Here is a 22,638-nt window from a genome sequence, read left to right on the forward strand (position 1 = left end):
TACTCAAATACAAAGGAGCTGGGTATCCTAAGTAAGTGAGAATCGTGCACTTATTTATTTATTTATTTATTTATTCCTCCTTTTTTCCCCACTATATTAACCTGTCATTTGGTATGCTAGGTGTTTGGAAGTTTATCTTGTTTACAGTATCAGCCATAGATTCTTACTTACGCCAACCTCTTTTTGAAGCTATTTTAAAAGCCCAGAGATATTTATAAAACACTCTTTCCATATATTTTCAATACAAAATAACGTTCTCAATGCAGAAATAGCATTCTAATGTGAATTCTTTCATATTTTGTTACCTTTGGGGTCTATAAGTCACATTTTATATTCCACTGGGAGGCAAAAATCTCTTTTTATCTAAAGATAAACTGAAATTTCTTTTCCCATGACTTCCAGAAAGCAAAGTTCTGTAGATTTTCATACACGGAAGACAAAAATAATGACCCAGATGGAATCTGGCTTATTCATGGCCTCAAGCCAAGGCGAATGTTAGGAGGAAATTTTTAGGGAATAAGGTTGAGAGATGAAGATGATATTCTCAGATAGGATAACTTATTTTAAATGGTAACCACCTAATGCTTTCTCAAGGTTTGAAATAATACAGTTAGTCTGGGAAGATTGGTTGCAGGGTACAGAGCTGGTGAAGTGATCAAAGACAAAAAATACATGAATCTGTTACAAGGATATCTATATTTTATGTATAGTATACATACTAGATAGAGACCTTAAACTATGGAGAAAAATAAGTGTCAGCAATAACAGACAACAGATGCAGTCAGCTTCTGTACAGAGTGAGCACGGTGGTAAAAAAAAATAAAAATTAAATTAAAAAATCTATGAATATAAAATGCATTTTTCAATTGGAGAGCTGATCGTATTTTTTTTTATCGTGTTAAAAATATTAACACTAGATGACATATCATTTGAGAAGAGGCATAAGAAGAAAAAAGAATTAGAAATTTTGAGAGGAGAGGAGAGAAGACAAGGTTTGTCCTATCAGACAGGTGGGATGAGATGAGGTGAAAGTGGGGAGGAAAGTAACTTTGAAGATTATTCTTTTCATATAGTACAGCACACAACTGGTGATCCAGACTGTTGCTGGATGCAAGGGACTGCAAATTTGGTCTTCAGACATAATGTAAAATATGAACAGATGGAAAATTTGGGAGGAGAAGGAATTGTGAGGGCTCTGTAGGAATACTAAAGAAGCTTGAATTTCATGAAGCGCACATCAGGCAGCCTAGGGTAGGATGGTATGGTGACTTGGCAGAGGGGCAAGCCAGAAGATGATTTTACCGGTTGCATTTTGAAAACGGTGGGATCATGCACATGTTTTAGAAATGACAAGAACATAAGAAGAACTCTACTGAGTCAGATCAAAGTTTTGTGTAGCCCCAGATCTTGACCCCACTACTAACCAGCGAAACATGCCTAGAGAAAAGCAGGACAAATATTCAGTTAAGCTTTCCCAGAATAATCTCCCTAGCTCTAGTAATCTGTAGGTTAGTTTGTTTCTAGATGAGTGGGTGGTATCTCACAGTGCATTTCTTGCTTATGAAATATACGATCCCTTTCTGAACCCATGCAAACATTTTTCTGCAGAAAGTTTCAAACCTAAACCCCACTGTTCAAAGAACCAACTTCTCATTTTATTTGATGATCCTTACTACTTTTATTAGACCAGAGTGCAATCATTCTCTGTTCAACATCACCATTATCATTCAAGCATCTATCATATTCCTCTTCAGTCTTCTTTTCTTGCAGGCTGAAGAATTTTAGCTGATTTGCTTGTTCTTCATATTATAACCTTCTAAGACATTTGACTATCCCTGCCAGTCTTCTCTCGCAGTTTATCCATATTAAGATGAGGAATTGGGAAGCAACAAGGGCCAGACTTGGTACTCAACATTTGGTCATACCAGGATTTATCAGGTGACTTAATGCTTATTGTTTTTCTCTCTGTGTTCTTCCTCTGTGTGTGTGTGTTTTTTTTTTTTGTTGTTGTTTTGTTTTGCTTTAACTGCTATTGAGCATTTCATAAATCTACCTAATATAATCCCAAGACCTTCTTTTAACAAGTGGTTCAAAATTCATCACTATGTATATACATTTAGGATTGGTTTCCCATGTATCCTTTTAAATCTAGTTATAAGGAATTTCATCTGCTGTTTTATTTCCTTGTCCTTCAGTGTCATGAAGTTTTCCTACCGCTATGTGCATTTGGCTTCTGTCTTTACTAATATGAATGATTTAATATTATTAGAGGGCTTTGTCTCCTTGTTATTCAGCCCTTTTTCTAGCACAAGATCTCGCATCATCCCTGTGAGACTCTACTGGTGACCTCTACCCACTGTGAAGCCATGCGCAGTGCTGCACACTGTAGGAAGCTGTAACAAAAATGAAAGACTGTTGCTTGCAGTGGAGGGAGAGCCCAAAAGACAAGCAACAGTTCCCAAATTTTACTGACCAAGTGTAGTTGCTTTCTGGGACAATGACATCCATTTCAAACAGAATGTGCTTGTCATATTTTGGATATCATTCTGCTCTACTGGGAAAGCTTTGCATCTTCCCAAAATCTGAATTTTTGGGTAGACCTGTGTGGAGCCAGGAGTTGAAATCGATGATCCTTGTGGGTCCCTTCCAACTCAGGATATTCTGTATTTCTATGGTTCTATGAAAATCACTGACGATTTTTGCCCTGAATTGCAATCTCAGAAAGCAGAGGTGCAATTCAGCTTGAGTGCATAGACCTACACTTACCTGACAGCACAGATGTGCACATCATGTCTCATGCAAACTTTTGTTTTATGTTTTTTTGTTTAATGGTGGACTTGGCAGTGCTAGGTTAAAGGTTGGGCCAGATGATCTTAGAGGTCTTTTCCAACGTAAATGATCCTATGACTGAAATAGCTAGACTACAGGAAAATATGACAGCAATGGTTTTCTGGATTAGCTATTCACATTTTGTCCCACAGACAGGTCTGTGAGAAGATTGATTCAATCACCTTAAGAAGCAAATATGTAGAAATAATAAACTCAGGAAAGAAAAGCTCAGCTGCAACATAAGGTAAAAAGCTTTACTAAAAATATTTTCCACTGAAAATTACATTTTTCCTTCAAAAATTCCCCAAAATATAAATATGAAACTTTTAATTTTCAAGGTTTTACTAAAAGCTGATTTGGGAACTAAATTTTGGGAATCAATCTCATCTTGGTTTTAGACTCCTCACAAAATGATATTTCTGATCAAGTCATCTTAACTACCCTATGCACAGAATAAATGTCTAAACCTCGTGTATGGGTTTAATAGGAGAACACATCCCTGAATACTCATGAAAGTCAAGAAGGAAAGCACTGTTCTCAGGCTCTAGATTGGACAGGGCTGGACCCTTTTCTGGCACAACAAGCATGGTAGGTTTCAGACACAACAATTAGTCCTGATCGCTGATTGTAGCTAAGAAACAGGAAGGCATATATGGCCTTGACCACCTCTTTGACCTCTGAAATGCCACAGTAGTTAAGGAATTACTCCTGTTGCATCAAATGGGACATTAATCTTTGCCTGGTCTTTTCAGCTTGATACATTCCTTGCGTTGGCATGAGGGTTATGTGGGTCTGCTGAAAAGCCCCATCACAACAGACTCTTCGTGGGCTTTTTATAGCTTTCTCACTAGTGATGGAAAGAAATACTACAATGGAGCCAAAAACTGGCTCGGTTATTTTAATGAAGAGTTCAACACTGTTTCAGAAATGTCTCCCTGTAGGAACTAACTCATGGTCTCAAAGGGAGCCTGAGCAAACATTTTCCCTGCTTCTGCCAGTGCGAAGTGCTCCTCTCCTGAACTGAAAGTTTTAGTTAGGTGTTACAAATTGTGCTGACTGTTTAATACTCCACTCTTGTCATGATCTAAGCAGAATATCAGTAGTGAGCACATCAACACAGTTATAGTCTCTTCGATACAGTTTTAGAAGGAGTCTGCAATGTCATTTATTTACTCAAAGGAATGGAAATACTACATGGTGCATCAGTGAGCATCATTTCATTAGTGTCACCAACAAATATCTATAGAATCCAACCCACTGTTCAAAATACAGATATTGTCAGGACACTGAGACCAAAGAGTCTTAAAGATTTTGAACTTTCCCTACATCCTCAGTCCCTTCTATTTGCATCAGTTTTTGCCATCATATTGTTTAATTCCCTCACCTAAATCAGTAATTAATATACATGCAGCTCAGGGGACAAAGAGTTTCTGTTTAGCTAACCACTAAAGGTTATGGTTTTAAGGCACCTGTGAGATTGCAAGTGACTTTATGTGACCGTGTTTTGAGGTAAACAAATAGGTTCATACCATTTAGCAGTATATTTGGGTGGCAAGATAGCACAGTCTGGTACCTACTGACTTGTGTGAACAGCTAACCTGGCATAAATAAGATGATAAAAAGAATCTTAGGCCAGGAAAGATGTGAACATTTACCTCTGCAAATGAACTAATTCTGGACTAATTACTACATAGAAAATCGTAGTTCCTCTAGAATGACATCTCTCTAGTCTGTCCCACATCTGGGTCATCTGCCTTCAGTTGCCTTCACAGTTGACTCCCAGATTTGGAAGCTCCCTTGTAAGACAGTATAACTACGTAACTGTTATTAAAGCTGGAAAGTTTATCCTAAATTTCCTTTGCTACAAAGTAAGGTAATTACTGTGTCTGCCAAATAGACCGGGAAAAAATAACCTTCATTTCTTTAAACCAAGGAAGTTTTCTGATTAAACAGTTGAGCAATGCTGTTGGGTTCTCCCAAGGCACTCTCTTTTCTAGCTTTTACAACCCAGATTCTTTCATATCCTCAAAATCTTTTGCTACCCTTGTCACTTGTTGCTCATACCTACTTAATTCGTCTATATATTGAACTGTGATATCAGTAACTGCAATATTCTTCTATTCATAAATGAACGTGAGTAAAGAGAAATAATTTCATCTCAGCTTTTTTCCATCATCATGGTGTTAACTACACATTTTCTTCTGCCTCCCTTCCATCATCCAAGGCTTTAATGAAGATAACTCAATAATTATGGATTCAGTACAGACTCTGGTAGGAGCCTAATCAGCATCTCCACTCAATCTGACTGAGTACATTCGGGAGTGATTTTCCAATGTCATTCACGCGTCATCTTTTGCTCATTGTCTGTATCTGAAAATATCATATTGGACCTTACCAAAAGGCAGCAGAAGTCATGAAGTACCATTATGTCACTACCCCTGTAACTATTAATCCATTACTTCTTCAGGAAGGTTAATGAATTGATTTAATGTGATGTGACAGATTGCTGGACCCAAGAATTTAGCAGTCTGAGAACTTGAACAAGCCCCATGAGTGAGGATTATACCCTGCTTTTAAAAGAGTACATAAACTATCAAACTTAAAAGCATTAGTCTGTCTTTCTGTCATGGGATTAGAACACTCTCATGGCCACAGCATCCCACAATGATCTCCTGTGAGGTTAATGGTACCTTCTTTAAATATAAATGACGACAACTGTCAGACAGAAAATACTGCCCTGGATGACCCATGGGTCTGTTTGTTCCCGTGGCACAGATGGGATGTGAAAGAGGGCCTTTGAAATGCAGTCCTTTTATGGATTGGTTCACATTCCAAATATAAACTCCAGTACTGTTGCTTGGAATACAGTCGAATGTGTTTAATCCCTTCACCTCTTCACCTGGGGAGGGCATTACACTAACAAAAAAAGAAAGACACATGTTGAACTGACAACAGCCATATGGCAAAACAGGTGCTTTCATTTGCAAACCTAAAGATGCTTATCTAGTACTCTTAAATACTAGCTTTTTGCAACTCTCAGTGCTACTTTCCATCTCAGGCCCCACATTACAGGAATGAAATGGCCGAACTGGACAGCATTCAGAGAGCTGGATGAGAGAGCTCAGAAGTTATGACAACATGACCTAAGAAAACAGATTGAAAGGAGTGGACTGTTTAGCCTCGCAAAGAGGAAATTGAGGGTGGACTTGACAGAAATCCTGAAATATATTGAAGGTTGCTGGAAGGAGAAAGGTAATAGATTTTTCTGCATAGCCATCTGGGTTAGGTCAACAAAGAATAGACTTCAGTTGTATTTAGGGAGATAAATTGTCAGAGAAAAGATGAATATTCACAAAGCTATGGAAATAATGGAATAGATATGGAATCTCTATTCTTGGACAGTTTGGGGTGGTTTTTTTTGTTTGTATGTTTGTCTGAGAATTTTTTAAAAAGCACGAGTAGGATGGATTTGTATGTAGCAGGAACACGGATGAGGTGAAAAACCCTGAAGTCACCTTAGTCCTCTTTCCTGTGACTCATTGTGCTACAGTATTCACCCCACACCTGTGGCTCCCTGGCAACAACTTTATCCTCTACTGAATATAGTGGCAAAATTCCCTTTTTCTGTCAACTTTGCTGTTGCACTGACGGCAGTGATGGTACAAGTACATCAGTACTGGATAAACATCCATGTATGTTCCTTATGACACTTAGATTAAGGACCCTTTTCCCCATGTTTTACTTCAATAGTTAGGAAGAACTGGGGTTTTCTTACTTTTTTATGTGATGAGACTGAAAAGTGAAATATTTCAGACCAAGATTCTGTTTGAAACAACCTGAGTCCAACAGCTTCCAATTTCTGAAGGTCTGCTTGCTTCGCTGCTGGGCACATTCGCTTTAATTCACAGATCTGAAGGCACAAGAACCACAAGATCATCTCGCCTGGCTTCTTTTGTTTCATCTTTCACACTCCCACTGAGACAAATCATATCTATTTGCTTAAATACATTCCGTTTTCCCTTTGGTTCTAGAGAAGGGGAATGGCACTTATTTTAGCATGACCCAAAAAGTATACATCCAGAACAAAAGTGATAAATACTTTAGTAGTACCAGTTTTTAAGAATGAGTGTTAAACTAGGAATGGAATTCAGTGATTTTTCTTTGGAGCACTCTTTTTGTGTCAGCAGTTTACTTTGTTTTGTCATATTTGTCTTCCTTGAACTGCAAAGGGCTGTTTTTATTTTTAGTCTCATTAACGAGTCCGAAGTGGAAAGAGAACTGCTGTATTAATCAATAGCCAAAGGAAATAAATCTCTGCTCTTCCTGTACATGTGCTGCTGCATGATGTACTTTCCTTGGGCGAGCTTTATTCATGACAGAAGCCAGCCATCTGCTGGAGTGCTGCTGCAATAACCCTTTCTAGGACAGCAGGACACAGCCACTTGCTGACGTTTGAAAAATTCAGTGCTGCCAGTGATGAAAATTCAAACTTCCAGTTTGAGGAAAGGGAGGTTCTGACTGGATATTAGGAAAAATTTCTTTACCATGAGGGTGGTCAAACACTAAAACAGGCTTCCTAGAGAGGTGGTTGATGCCCCATGCCTCTCAGCGTTCAAGAGGCATTTGGATAAAGCCCTTAATAACATATTTCAACTTTTGTTTAACCCTGACATGGCCAGGCAGTTGGACTTTATGATCTTTGTAGGTCCCTTCTGACTTCTATTCTATTCTATTCTATTCTATTCTATTCTATTCTATTCTATTCTATTGCACTGTGTTAAATACTGACAGAGGTGAAAATGTCTGTGATGAGAGGGGATAGAGTACAAAAATTTCAGGACAAATTTACGATCTATCTGCATGATGCTCATACATTGTACTGGACTACAGGGGTACAAGAGACATGGGTATTACCACCAGTTCTGCCAGTAACAGCTCTAGGACCTTTAATAAATCATGTCCCCAGTATTTTTTTTTTGGGGGGGGGACCCACGAGTTGGACTCAATGATCCTTGTGGGTCCCTTCCAAGTTGGATATTCTATGATTCTATTCTTTTTCTAATTAGATTGACTGAAAACTTGGGAGCATGGGCACCCCACCCTCTCTTCAAATGCAGAACCAAGGTAGGTGAGTCAGACTGATCCAACACCTTTTCGCTGATATACAAAAGCAAATATCATGTATTTTGACTAAAGGCTAAGCAAAGTTAACACATAGACTCAAAGACACAAAGGATCAGAGGAAGAACAAGAGGTGGAGGAACACTAATAACCTAATCAGTGAAAATCCAATCAGACAAAACCACAGCACTGAATCAGCTGCTGTTCAGACCATCACAGTAGAAGGACTAGAGCACTGTCTTGGTGTGGGACCCGCCAGAAGGGGTCAACCAAAGACATTCCCACCCCAGAAATCCATGCAATGCAAAAGGGTTATTGCCTAAATGGTATAGGACTTCTCATGGGAAGAGTGCCTGGAGACTGTCTAAAATTAAAGATAGAAGGTTTTAAGGGGGTTGCAGTAATGTATTATAGAATGTTTAGTGTAAGAGTTGAAGTCAGGAAAGGGAGGCCTTGAGGTTAACTGGGGAGGAACAAGAGCAAGAAAATAAAGGAAAAAGGAACTAGATGTGTGTTACCATGTTGCTTGTCGGTACATATGTCTGACTGGACAGACAGTGCTTAATCACTACAGTCTACCCTATATCCTCATTTATTCCTATTTCTAGCTAGCCTCTCTGTTCTGAGTGGGAAGTGCCAATGCTAGTGAGCTGCCAGCTGAGCTGGCTGGCCACTGGCGTAAGAGACCTTGATGCCAGCAACTGGAGGAGGCCGGGGTCCAGGGGCTGGGTACTGGGCAAACTGGGTGTCCCAGACCAGCTGCTGGAGAGGCTCACATTGTGTTTATATATTCCAATAGCAGCTTTCAATTCCGATCAGCCAGCAGGAAGAAGAGGATTAAACTATCCTTCTCAGTGTTTCTCGAAGTGGTGTTTTTGTTCATGTGGTTGTCAGAAAAAAAGAAATGTCTGCATTGAGGTGCATGTGTTTTTATCTACTGGGAACCAATGCTCAGCCTTGCTCCAGACTGGACCTGGGGACAAAGAACTGCAGCAGCCTCGCAGCTTTTGGGCTGGGAGAAGAGGAAACCCTCCAGGTCCAGAAGACCAGCAGGGTTGCCTACCTCTGACAAAACAGAAGTGAAATTCCAAGTCTGATCCTTTGGTAAGTAAGGTCGGGGGAAAATTACCATAGGCAGCTAAGTAACTTCACAGCATGCATTGTTTTCAAAGGTAACTGAAAGAGGAAAATGAATCAGGTGGAATAAACTGAGCATCATGTTCAGCCAGGAAACTAGGACTGGATTTTTATTCTTTTAAAGTTTTTCAGATTGCCCCTTTTTAATCAGTTAGCCTCTTCCCTGTGACAGCTTTCCACTTCTAGGGGAAGAATACCCTCACCATCCTTTCAAACTAGAATTTCACTTTTAAATAAATGTAGCACAAGAAACACAACGCGGTCAATTCTTTACCTTGCCTAAGAATGATCAAAGGATCACTGCTTACCTACAAACATTTCTTTTCCATAACTTTTCTCAGGGACTGTAAATTAAATTAATAAAGGGGATTCTAAATTAATAAAGTGACTTCTCTTTTGAGGCAAAGTCCATATCAGTAACCTAAGTAGATCCAGGACACATTCCCATGCATGGTGACTGGTTTCTGCCCTGTCAGGTGGCCTCCCAGGCATTCCCTGGGACTCTAGGAATCCATATGGGCCAAGAATCATTTCCAGAAGGTAGCTTACATGCAGCCACCATCTTCTGGCACATAAGAGAGTAAAAACATATGGATGTACATAGCCACATGTCACCAGGCCTCCATGCTGAAGAACAATCATAGACATTTAATTTACCTCTATAGACAGGGCTGTAGGGTCCACGAATTAGAATTTTTTTTTTGTATACCAGAATCTACAGCTGTCTGCCATAGGCTGATAGTCCCTCTATAACTTCCTTGCCTGACTCAGATTCACAGTCAGAAGACAAAAATGACTAAACTCTCAGGCTGGGTCAGGTCTCAGGTAATCTACTCAAGAATCATGCAGCCCACTCAAGACTAGAAGCAAGAATGCCTTACTTCAGCTTTGTGGATCTGTTGATGGATGCATGTTGAGCTATACATCATGAGAGAAAGGTGTACGAGGAGTTGCTGAATTCACTTGGATTGTTCAGCTTAGAGAAGAGAAGAGTGAGGGGAGGCCTCATGACACCGTGAAGCTCCCTCATGAGGGGAGCAGAGGGGCAGGCGCTGAGCTCTGCTCTCTGGGGACAGCGACAGGACCCGAGGGAACGACATGGAGCTGGGACAGGGGATAATCAGGCTGGGTGTTAGGAAAAGGTTCTGCACCCAGTGGGTGGTCAGGCACTGGGACAGGCTCCCCAGGGCAGTGGTCACAGCACTGAGCTTGCCAGAGTTCAAGAAGTGTTTGGACAACACTCTCAGACACATGGTCTGATTTTTGGGTGGTCCTGTGTGGACTCAGGAGTTGGACTCGATGAACCTTGAGAGTCCCTTTCAACTCTGGATATTCTATGACTCTATGATTCTATGATACCTGATGGAAACTGCAGCTCTGGTCCCAGATTTGTCTTCACTACTTGCCACCACAGCCAGGTGAAGAAAGGATCATGCTATCTTACCCCTTTGTAGGTGGAATGCTCTGCTCTTTGCTTTACAATTTCAGTTGATATTTAGTAATGATGCAGGAAGTCACATCTCAGAAACAAAAGCTGAATATTCTGTTTCAAGGTGAAGCTGATTAGCATCTTTACTTGGGTAGAGAGGTGTATCCCGTTAGCTAATGGGGCTGAAATAATAACGGCTTGTTTAATAGTCCCTGGCAGGGACCTGGTGCAGCACTGCTTAGAAATGACAGCTTGATGATAGGACAAACCAGTTGATTTACCAAATGAATTACCACTGGAAGCGCACCCAGACCTCAAACTGTGATTTTTAATTTAACACCAAAGTTTATTTCCCACCCACACAACCCTGGCTTGCTTACATTTTCATTACCTTCTACTGACAGACCTTTAAAATCAAAAAAAAATTGAACAGAGAAAACCTGGAGATGGAAAATTATTAATTGAAGACATGAAAAATGATGCTCACTTTCAAGAGGAAAAATAAGAAAATCTTCCATAATCTGTTCTTATAACAGCAGTCTTGGGTTGCTGGAAGTGAGAGACTATGAAAGTTGATTTTACATCCTAACTGCCTGTAATCGTTTGGGTGACTCAAACCAGGGCTTACCTCTCAGTTTTCTATCTTAGGAAAGGGGTAGCATTTCCCTCGGGGCACAGACTGTTACCTCTTCAGGGGAAAACAGATTTCCGAAAGGGCAGAGCGGGCACAGGCCGAGGAGGAGGCCCAGGGCGAGGGAGAAGCAGCAGAGGGCCCAGGCCCCAGGAGGAGGGCAGGAGGGGCTCCAGGCCCACAGGCAGCAGGGATTCCCCGGCAGCCCTGCAGAGCCCCCGCTGGAGCAGATCTCCACCCTGCAGCCCGGGGAGGGCCCACGCCGCAGCAGGGGGACATTTCCTGAGGGAGCTGCGGCCGTGGGGAGCCCCCGTGGGAGCAGGGTGTTCCTGAAGGGCTGCAGCGCGGGGCAGGGCCCCCGCTGGAGCAGGGCCACGGGTGAGGAGGAAGGGGTGGCTGAGAGGGGCTGGGGAGGCTGAGCACAGCCCCCATCCCATCCCATCCCATTCCATCCCATCCCATCCCATCCCATCCCACCCCCTGCACTGTTGGAGGTGAGGGGTTGGGATGAAGGGTGACATTGGGCCTGGTGGAGAATCATAGAATCATAGCAAAGTGGAAGGGAACCTCCAGGATCATCAAGACCAACCTCTGGCTCCACACAGGACCACCCAAAAGTGAAACCATATTTCTGAGAGCGTTGTCCAAACACTTCTTCAACTCTGGCAGCCTCCATGCTGTGACCACTGCCCTGGGGAGCCTGTCCCAGAGCCTGACCACCTCTGGGTGCAGAACCTTTCCCGAACACCCAGCCTGACCCTCCCCTGTCCCAGCTCCATGCCATTCCCTCGGGTCCTGTCGCTGTCCCCAGAGAGCAGAGCTCAGCGCCTGCCCCTCCGCTCCCCTCATGAGGAAGCTGCAGGCCGCCATGAGGCCTCCCCTCAGCCTGCTCTGCTCTGGGCTGAACAAACCAAGGGACTTCAGCCGCTCCTCATATGTCTTGTCCTTCAGACCCTTCAACATCTTTGTAGACCTCCTTTAGACAATTTAATGTCCTTCTTACAAGGTCTTAATAGGGGGAGGTGGGGAAGGTGTTGTTTTATTCTTTTTTCCATTGTTTCTCACTATCCAAGTCTATTGTAATTCTTAAAAAATCAATTTAGTATTCCTCAAGTGAAGTCTGTTTTGCCCTTGATGGTAACTGGTAAGTGATCTCCATGTTTTTATCTTGACACACAAAAGGGGAATGGAAATGGAAATATAAGGGGAAAAGATCCAGTCTTAGCTATGTCTCTCACTGTGCATTTGACTCACCTGTAACATGCAGTGTAGTACTGTTAGAATAAATCCCTGTTCATGTGTCTGTCAGGAGTTGGATAGGTAAACCTACAGAAGGTCTGAAAAAAGGATTGCCTTAGAAATTCACTGAAGTGCTTCTAATAGATTCCCATTGACTACAAAACCTAATAAAAAGGTTTGGTCTCACCAAGGCCTCATGTTCTCTTTGCTTATATCAACTTTATTGGACTTTTTGGATCTTTCTTGCTCTGAAAACTGGCTGACACTTTCACAAGGAGCTTGCATGCTGCTTTCTCTTCCTTACTGGGACAGAAACACTCAAAAGGCCTTTCAGATCTTATGTTCCTATTTCCAGGAGGAATTACCAAGAGAAGTATGAGAAAGAAAAATGCACTGTGTTTTGTACCTCTAACAACCCATGATTTGGGTTTGCTTCTGGGTTTAGCTAAAGGCTTCACACATTCTTTATTTTAACTGAACCAATTTCAACTTCTGCTGCTACAATGAATTTCTTGAGACAGAAAAACTCTTAGCAGCCTGCCCAGGGTAGAAGCCCACGTACTCAAAGAACAAAGTTAAAAGTACACTCTGCTAATGATTTTCCAGCACTGCTCCTTTTATTGACGTTTCTGCTGCAATTGCCTGAAAGCATGTCACCCCAGGGCCTCAGTGAATATTCAGACAAAACAATTATGTTTAAAATCATGTCTCTCACACACTGAAAATTAAGGCAACCTGTTGGTACAAAAGGCCTGAGAGCATTAGCACATTGATCCCAAAGGCAATCTTGGTGCCAGCTCGTTTGTGAAGTTGCAAAGCTGTTTTCCAAGAGTTGAATGTACCCAGGTTACATGATCAGGAGAAATCATAGCCAGCATTTACACTCTCCACTGTCCAAGTCTCACATTGACAGCTAGACATCCTAGTTTAGAATAACAGTATTTTCCCTACTACTGCGAATTGCTGAGCTCTTCTGGGAATGACCCCACTTTTGCTTAAACTCCCAGTCACACAGTACCAGCGGGATCACAACCTCTACAGTGGAAATCTCCTCTCTTTGTTACATCCTGGAGAAGTGCATGGACAGTCTAGTGCAGAGCCTTTGATGCATTACTACTGGGCCCAACTTATGTTCCTCCAGACTTGCACCGACTGCTAGATGCAGACTTGCCCTGTGATTTATAGAAATCATAGATATCATAGAAATCATAGGAAAGCCCAGGTGAGAAGGGACGTCACAGATCATCTAGTCCAACCTATCATAAAACCTCATAAAAGCAAGGCCTAGACAACACTATCTAACACCTTCTCTAGCTTAACCTTGAAAGTCCCAAGTGTTGGAGAATCCATCACATCCTTCTAGTCTTTACAATTTGAAGAGTCATGAGACATGAAGAGGCAGGGAAAGGTTTACTGCTAGCAGGAGCTGAAGTCAGAGTGAGGTCAGTCTCTGGAGAGCTTCTCAATTTTCATGCTTCTGGCTATTACCTTCCCTTTCCCCAGCCTGTTGATAAATACATTGTTGTCTCCGAAAATCATGGTGTTGTTTTTTCTCACAAAATCCATATGGCAATCACTGCCAACTTAACAGCAATTAGAAAGGGAGTCTAATAGTAAGGAATAATAAAAATAAAAAATCTTAGCCTGTTGTTCCAAGTCCTCACATATAAAAGCTTTCCTGAATATCTTCTCTATGTCTTGCCTTCCATCGAAGACTGAGTTTTTCTGCTGCCGGCTGAAGGGAGAAAGAACGGCAAGCAGACACCCAGGCAGTGTCTCCAGTGACACTTCTGTGCAGTTTGGGGGACAGCCACAACAGTCGGCTATTTCACAGCATTCCCAAGTGTTTCAAGTCATGACTGAGATCCAGTGTCTCCAGGATTTCCTCTTCACGCTTCCACTGAGCCACCATATCTAGGCCTATGATGTGAATCCTTAAAGAACTATTTATTCCTTTAAGAACTTTCTTTACAGAAGAATGGATCCATCTTATTTGCTAGAATTTTTGTCTTTCTGCTCAATATTTGAGAATATTTTTATGAGCCAATTAGATCTCAGGTGCACTCCTTGTGTCATCCTCAGTGATTGGGCCCCTCACTACAAGAATACTGAGTTGCTTGAGTGTGTGCAGAGAAGAACAATGAAGTTGGTGAAGAGACTAGAAAAAAAAAAAAAACACCTTATAGAGCATTTGAGGAAATTGTAGTTGTTTATTCTGGTGGAAAGGAGACTGAGGGGTGACCCCATTGCTCTGTACTGCTACCTGAAAGTAGGATACAGCAAGAAAGATGTCAGTCAAGCATTGAAATGGTCTATATGGGGAAGTGTTGGAGACCCCATCTCTGGAGGTATTTATGAGATGTGTGGACATGGCACTAAGGGACCTAGTTTGGGACCTAGTAAGGGACCTAGTGATGGGACTCAGTAGGTCTGGTTGACAGTTGGACTTGATGATCTTGAAGGTCTTTTCCATCCTAGATGATTCTATGATTGATCTTATGATCCCCAGTTCAAACACGTTTTTGAGTCAGATGTTGTCTGATGCCAGTCTGAAGATGAAGTAACTGAATTGACTTCAAGGAGTAATGCTGTAATGGAAGCATGTAAATGGGAGCAGAGATTGGTTCCTCTCTGCAAAACCTACCTTGGAGTAGTAGTCAGTCCTCTGGCAAAAATAACTTTTGCCCTAATCTCACTTTTCCAATGGGGCTCTTCTGAAAATACGTTTGCATCCTAAATGCTATTTTATGTATATCCAGGGCTGCTTTTTCATTACTCACTTTATACACCAGCAAACACTAGATAACACTGAGTCACAGTAATTTTACTAGCAAAGGGCAATATTTTGGGAGCATTGTCCTCAAATGATTTGGGTAAGATCAAGAGTTTTCTTGATCCTTTCATAGTGATGCACTTTTTCATTATGGAAAATGTGACTATCACCATATTTCAGAGTGATTTGAAAAACTCTAGAAGAGCAGAAGGATGCACAGATTTGAAAATGAGAGCGAACCATTATATTCTCTACACTGTTCTTCTAGCTATCACTGCTCAGGCATATCTAAACCAAAGACACAATTATTCTTCAGTATATAGAAGTTTAAGAATGGAGACCATATTTTTCAACACTTGATATCATGTCACTGTGTTCCTCAGCACTGTGATACAGTAGTTAATTGCCTTCAGAGTACAGTTTAGACACCCTTTAACATGACAAAAGTACTGTCAGTCACCAAAATGGATGTGTTTGTCCCTGTCCTTGCCTTCTTCATGCTGACATAAGCACAGCTGAAGTAATTCAGTGGATCAAGACTGGGACAGATCCCAGTTGAAAACTCATCTTTTTGAGGAATTTGCTATGTTAAATTTCCTGTTCCAGGTCACTGCACCACCGTTTGAGAAGCAGTGCCAGCATAAGGCGGGGTGGGAAGGCCTAACCAGCATAAATAGCCAGGACAGCATGCATTTATATTGGATGAAAGGGCTGAGAGAGCTGGGCCTGTTTAGCTTGGAGAAGACTGAGAGGGGATCTTATCAATATTTACTAATATCTGAGGGGAGGGTGTCAAGAGGACAGGGCCAGACTCTTTTCAGTTGTGCCCAGCGACAGACAAGAGGCAACGGGCACAAACTGAAGCACACGAAGTTCCAGCTGAATGCAAGAGGGTGCTTCTTTACTGTGAGGGTGAAAGAGCACTGGGACAGGTTGCCCAGAGAGGCTGTGGAGTCTCCTTATCTGGAGATATTCAAAACCCTCCTGGATGCACTCCTGTGCAGTGTGCTTTAGGTGACCCTGCTTTGCAGGCAGGGTGAACTACATGATCTCTGGAGGTCCCTTCCAACCTCAACCATTCTGTGCTTCCACATGCGTCCGTACCATGGGGTCCATCCCCCAGGAGCAAACTGCTCCAGCACGGGTCCCCCACGGGCGGCAGCTCCCCCCAGACCTCCTGCTCCTGCGTGGGCTCCTCTCCACGGGCTGCAGCTCCGGGCCGGGGCCTGCTCCTGCGGGGGCTCTCCATGGGCCGCAGCCTCCTCCAGGCCACATCCACCTGCTCCACGGGGGGCTCCTCCACGGGCTGCAGCGTGGAGATCTGCTCCATGTGGGACCCATGGGCTGCAGGGGGACAGCCTGCTCCACCAGGGGCCTCTCCACAGGCCACAGGGGAACTGCTGCTGCATGGCTGGAGCACCTCCTGCCCTCCTGCTGCACTCATCTTGGGGGCTGCAGGGCTGCTTCTCACTCCTCTCTCACAGCTGCTGTTGTGCAGCAGGTTTTGTTTGTTTGTTTGTTTTCCTTTCTTAACTCTGCTGTCACAGAGGTGAAACCAATATTGCTCACTGACTCATCTCTGGCCAGCACTGGGTCCATTTTGGAGCTGCCTGGAGCTGGCTCTGATCTGACATCGGGCTGCTTCTGGGCTCTTCTCACAGAGGTCACCCCTGCAGCCCCCCTGCTACCAAACCCTCGCCATGTAAAGCCAATACAGCATGTTATCAATATTAATCTCATCCTAAATCCCAAACACAGCACCATACCAGCTACTACGAAGAAAATTAACTCTATCCCAGATGAAACCAGGATAGAGTTCCAGCCGTGTGGGGTCAAATACCCACTTGAGGAGTATACCTTCTCACATCACCTTAGTGAAGGGGAGAAGCTTCTCAGTTAAACCAGGTTAAACTCAAGAACTCACCTGTTCACTCATGCTGCTCTTTTGCTTCTTCTGTCAAATGTAAATTTTAGTAGCTATGATTTTCTTTGGAGACCACATTCAATATATGGAATACTGCCATGCTGGGAAATTGTGAGATGCCATCAAAACACACTGAGACTGAAGTCTTATATTCCCAATTAAGTAGGCGCAGTGGGTCAAAGGTGCAGTTGAGTTTATGAGATAAAAGACTGTTTCTCCTTACTGCCCAGACATCATGAGGAAGACATACCACTTGGAATTTTTAGTTCTCAGTTAGCGTCTGATTTTAATTCCTTGCTTTCTGCAACCAATTACAATGGTTGTAATTGAGCGTGCATTATCTGGCCTGCATAGTTTCAGGGTCCTCACTCCCCAGTGTCCCTCACCATAGAAAACTGACAGATAGAGCTGGTGGCAAGCCACAGAGTGATTTGTTTAAGTACTGCTACTGATGCAGTGACAAGCCTAGGCACAATTTTAATCCTGGTTTCCGCAGCTGGTTTTGCTTCTGTGTAGGAGTATCTGGGAAAGGCACCAGAAAGCGTGTCCTGCGTGGTAACTTTTAACTTCTTGAAGAAGCCTACAAGACAATAACTTGGCAATTACTGCCAGCTAGTCTTTTTTTGCCTGAGAACAGTCAAAATCAGAGTGAAAAATAATTTCTACTTCTTGTTGCTAGATGTTCCTGGTATCTCATATGGCTTCCTTGTATCTTTGCTGCCATACCTCTACTTTTATTCCCCAATCTGTATTTTCATTAATTCTTGTATTGACTCTTACTCTATTAAAGAAGGTTTCAATAGTTTCTTTGGCCCCTTATTCTCAGTATTTTGTCTCATTTTACGGAACACAAGTGCTTACAGAATTTGCAATTTGCAGTTTGCTAAGCAACCCTTTCTCTTTGCCTTAAGATATCTCCTTTTCTATGAGACACTTTGCCTCTAGGTCTGCCTCTGATTATTCAATTCCTATTGCCTGAATTCAAGCGTTTGTTGCCTGTGTAGAAAGGTCTGGGTATTACAGAAGAGTAAATTTGTTCCATTTGATTTGGAAATGAATCACCCAGTAAGGAACCGAAAGCTCTATATGGGGTTAAAGATAGAGTTCGTGAAATACTTGGAAGAACCTGAGACCAGGTAATCAGTAATGCAAAATGAACTAAACCATAGCAAAAGTACCCAAAACAAAGACAGACCTAAAAGGGGCGCATAAAAAGCATGTGGATGCAAGCAAGTCAAAACAAGGGAGCAGAAAGAAAGGAAGACCAGCAAAAATATACAAGGCAAAAAATCTGTTTTCCCCTCAGCTAGGTATACTCAAGAACCATAGAATCATAGAATATCCTGAGTCAGAAGGCACCCACAAGGATCATCAAGCCTGACTCCTTGGTCCACACAGGACCACCTAAAAATTAAACTGCATGTCTAAGAATGAGTTCCTGAAGTATCTCTAGGTGCTGTGTTTTGTCCTAAGAGAACAATCAAGGTACATGTCATCAAAAGTTTCATGGTTTCTGATATTGCTGTAATGCAGAAAATGACTCAAATGATTGCCTCTTTCACTCTGTTTTTGGCTCTTTTCATCATGTACATGGAGAAAAGAAAAAAAGAAAAAAAGACAAACGTAGGCTCACCTCTTTTCCATAATGTAGGTTCTTTGTTCTTATTTCTTCTTCCACTAACCCTAGCATGTTTAAAGACAAAGTTCTGCTATTTCTATCCATCTTATCTAACCTCTGGTTTTCCAAAGACATCTATGCATGTTTGCCACCTCTTGAAATTTTGTGGCAAGTCTTGCCATTTGTTTCTTTGGAAAGTCCCAGATTATAATTTGATTTGATATCAAAAAAGATCACCTTTGCTAAAAAAAAAAAAAAAAAAAAAAAAAAAAAAGAAAACAAGCAAAAAACCATTATATAGTGAACATCCCATTTTTTGCTGAAAAAATCCATTTACAAGACAATCTCATTACATGTTAATCTTACTAATAATATTTGCACCGTGCTAGCATCTCTGGCAGCTTGTCATAGTGGCTATTTAAAGAAACATGGAATAGATTTTGCTCCCTAAAAAGCTTCCAGGACTACGTTGAGGCTATGCATACTTGGTCTTTTTCATATAATACATAAAAATAATAGTCAGTCTTCAAAAGATGACAATGGTGTTAAAAGGTGGCCAAAGGTAAAAATGTAAAAAGTACAACACAGTTGTTTGAGACAAGGCAAAATATAAGGATTACATATTCCAACCTTTATCAAGAGATTGTGAAAGAACAAACAGAAGTACATCTGAAGAAATCAAGGAGAAGCAGTCATCCATTAGATACTGCCTTTTGAAAGATTCAGTGAATACCTTGAAAACAGCTGTAAGACAATGAAGAAGAATCAGTGCAAAGTGAAATTTACTTTTATTGCATATTTTAGTGCTAAAGAATGATGACATGGTTAGTAGTCCTGCAACTGCATAACTGAAAGAGACAGGCTATAAAATATAAGAAAATAGGGGTGAAAAGACGTTACAGATCATCTAGCCCTTGTTGTGCCTGAGTGAAGGACTAACTTTTCCAAAGTCATTCTTGGCAGGTGTTTGTCTAATGTATTATTTAAAATTTCAATGACAGAGATTCTCATCTCTGTAAACAGCATTGTTTGATGTTTATTGTCTTTAAAATTATTTCTCCTTTTCTACCTTAAATGTATCTTGCTAAATTTTAAGCAAATTACTTTTTGTCCTGCCCACAGTGGATATGAAGGACATTTTCAGTCTTTCCTTTCTTCAATGTCTTTGAAGACTTTCTTCAAAGTCTTTCCTTTCTTTTCAGCCACAGATGAAAAGGGCAGGGCTCTATTCTCAAGAGCAAATAAAGTTATTTCTTTCAGTCTTGCACCAGATACAAGGTTTTCCAGGATCCTGCTTTTCTCTGAGTCCTTCCACCCAGGACACAACTAGATTTTCTCTGCATAGTCCATATCTGTCTTGAAATGTTGCTCTCCACACTGGGCTGGGACATTTCTAGTACTGAACAGAGTAGGAGGGTATTTGACACTTCTGTGCGTCTCAGAAATGATGGAGATGTTCAACACTGCTAACGTCTTTTCACTTTGTGGTTTACTAATGCCTCTAGATACTCTTCTGAAGACTTCTATCTAAGCAATCAGTCTAAAGCACTTTACTGGGAAGCTGTTGTGTCTCAATCTGCCATGCATGACCAGCATCATGATATTCAGTCTTCATCCACCTGGATGATGTCTCCTAAGGCCATCCTTCGAGTAGACTGTTTCCTTACAAAAGAAGCTTCATCTGTTTCCCCTTGCTGTGCTCCTCTCTCCTTCTGCTTTTTGGCTACATTCTCAATGAGTTTGCTTGCATCGCTGAGGGTTTTTTGTGTTCTTTGACCTGCAGATTTCTTCTTGCCTTCTCCCACACTCGGATCCATGACCTTTAAGGGTGTGGCTTTCCCATGGTCCTCCTGCTGCTCTTTCATGTGCTTTAACCTGAATCGGCGTCTAGAAGTGTTCTGGTAAGGATCGGGAATGCTGTCAGGGCTGTTAGACTCTTCATGCATGTCCACCTGGAGAGTGGGGATTAACAGCTTATGAAGTGTCTTGGGAGCCTCTCCAACACCTGGTTGCTTAGTCAACTTTGAGCTTGTCTCTGGAGGCAAAATAACTTGAATTTCTCCCAGGGGCTTGCTGCTTTTAGGAGAAAGGGGATTATCTTCATTCTCCATAGAAGCTTTCTCATTCAGCCTTATCTTATGAAGGTTTTCCAGCTCCCCCTGGGAGAGATTCTTCACTCTTTTCACATGGGGTTCATTGCTGATGGAGCTGATAGCTGTCAGCTTCTGAGCAGCCATTTGGGCTTCTCTCTGGATGCTCATAATCTTTTGGAGCTGGGCTTCTTTCACTTCCACCGGGATCTCCAGGGGAGCCAACTTCACTGGCCTTTTCAGGGTGATGTTCTCTGTGCTATTTGACTCATTCGCATGATGCAGGCTGGGAGACAAAGGCCCCTCTTTTTTTACCTTTTCAGGCCACAGATTTTTCTCTTCCTGGGCTACCCTCTTCTCTGACATCCTGGGAGAAGGTGGGTAGAAACCGGGGTTTCTATGTTCACTTCCTGGCTTCTCTCTCGGCAGGATGAGAATGGGATTCTTCTTGGGTTGCAGGTTCACGATGGTAACTTCACTGACATTGCAGTTATATCTGGGCATCAGCTTTTCCTCAGCCATTGGGGCACCCTTAAAGAGAGCAAACAGATGCAGGGATCACTATCATACATCATATTAATGGTTACTATTCATTTTTTACATGTTTGAGAGTTTGGCAAGAGTGCAATCTTGGTGTGCCTTAAAGTGTACTTCTCATATCCATAAGTCCTGAGTACTGTACTCCCTAGTCTGACTTACCCCTGAGTAATCTACAATAAAGGGCTCCACGTATGGAAACTAAATGAGCCTGACAACTGAGGAATCAGTTTAAAGGAAGATTAAAGTTTAAAGGAAGTTTAAAAAGTTTAAAAGGAAGTTTAAAAGGAAGTCCTAGTTTAAAGGAAGATTAGGACCTCCACAACACAGAGAAAATAGTGTTATAACAAGAGAATTAATGTTATCTTGGAGGAGCTCCTATCTGAGGATCAGGTGTGCATCTTTCCCTTCTTCCTTTGACATGCTGAGTGATGGGCATTTCTGGTAAGTATGATCATCCACCTCACTCCTATGCCTATATTGTGCATTATAGGGTAAGCGCCTTCAATTCCACTCAAATTCTGCCTAATTTCATAAGGTGTTTTTCTATAAAGGACAGATAGTTAAACTAATGCTGATTTTGGAGATGGGCTCTGTTCCTGCTTCTGTCAAGATGAGTAAGTCCTCCTCCCTAAGGTCCCTTTTCCACTCCCACTCTCTGTGTCTTGTACAGACTATACATTTTATGGGCAGGCAAGAACAATATTCTTGACTGTGGCTGGGACCTCTAGACCCAATTACCATAAAGATATCTTACTAAATGATAGTATTAACTTGTTCTTCCTGTGATGAACGGAGGAGTACGTGAGCTATTTTATTTCACAGCTCCTCTCATTTAATCAAATCAATTTCTGCATTGGTAATTTCTGTTCACTGATATTGGTGAGAATTTTTTAAGTACTTGGGCTTAGTATCATTATAAATAAAATGATACATCTCTTGCCCTTTCTGTGTCTTGCTGTGTTCCAAGAAAGCAGTTAAGGCTGCCTACAGCTCTGTAAAAGCAAAGTGAAATACAATAAATATAAATAAAACCTTGTCCTAAAATTCAGGCACATAAAGCAATGAGACAGAATGAAAGCTCCAATGCACAGTGAGGTATGGGAATGGAAAGGAAGAAAAGGTAAACAATATAGTACCTCCAAATGATCATTTTTAAAAGACCTTGGTTGAAAAGCCTTATGCCTTTAAAAGCGGGTGCACAATTAAAACTCAGCCAACTATTCAAGCCTATAGGACGACCTGCCTAGACAATGCTTCTTTCTACCTATGAGCATTATTTGTTTTTAAGATATTTTCAGACAAGAGTG

Source organism: Cygnus olor, chromosome 2 (assembly GCF_009769625.2).
Source record: "Cygnus olor isolate bCygOlo1 chromosome 2, bCygOlo1.pri.v2, whole genome shotgun sequence".
NCBI classification, from domain to species: Eukaryota; Metazoa; Chordata; class Aves; order Anseriformes; family Anatidae; genus Cygnus; species Cygnus olor.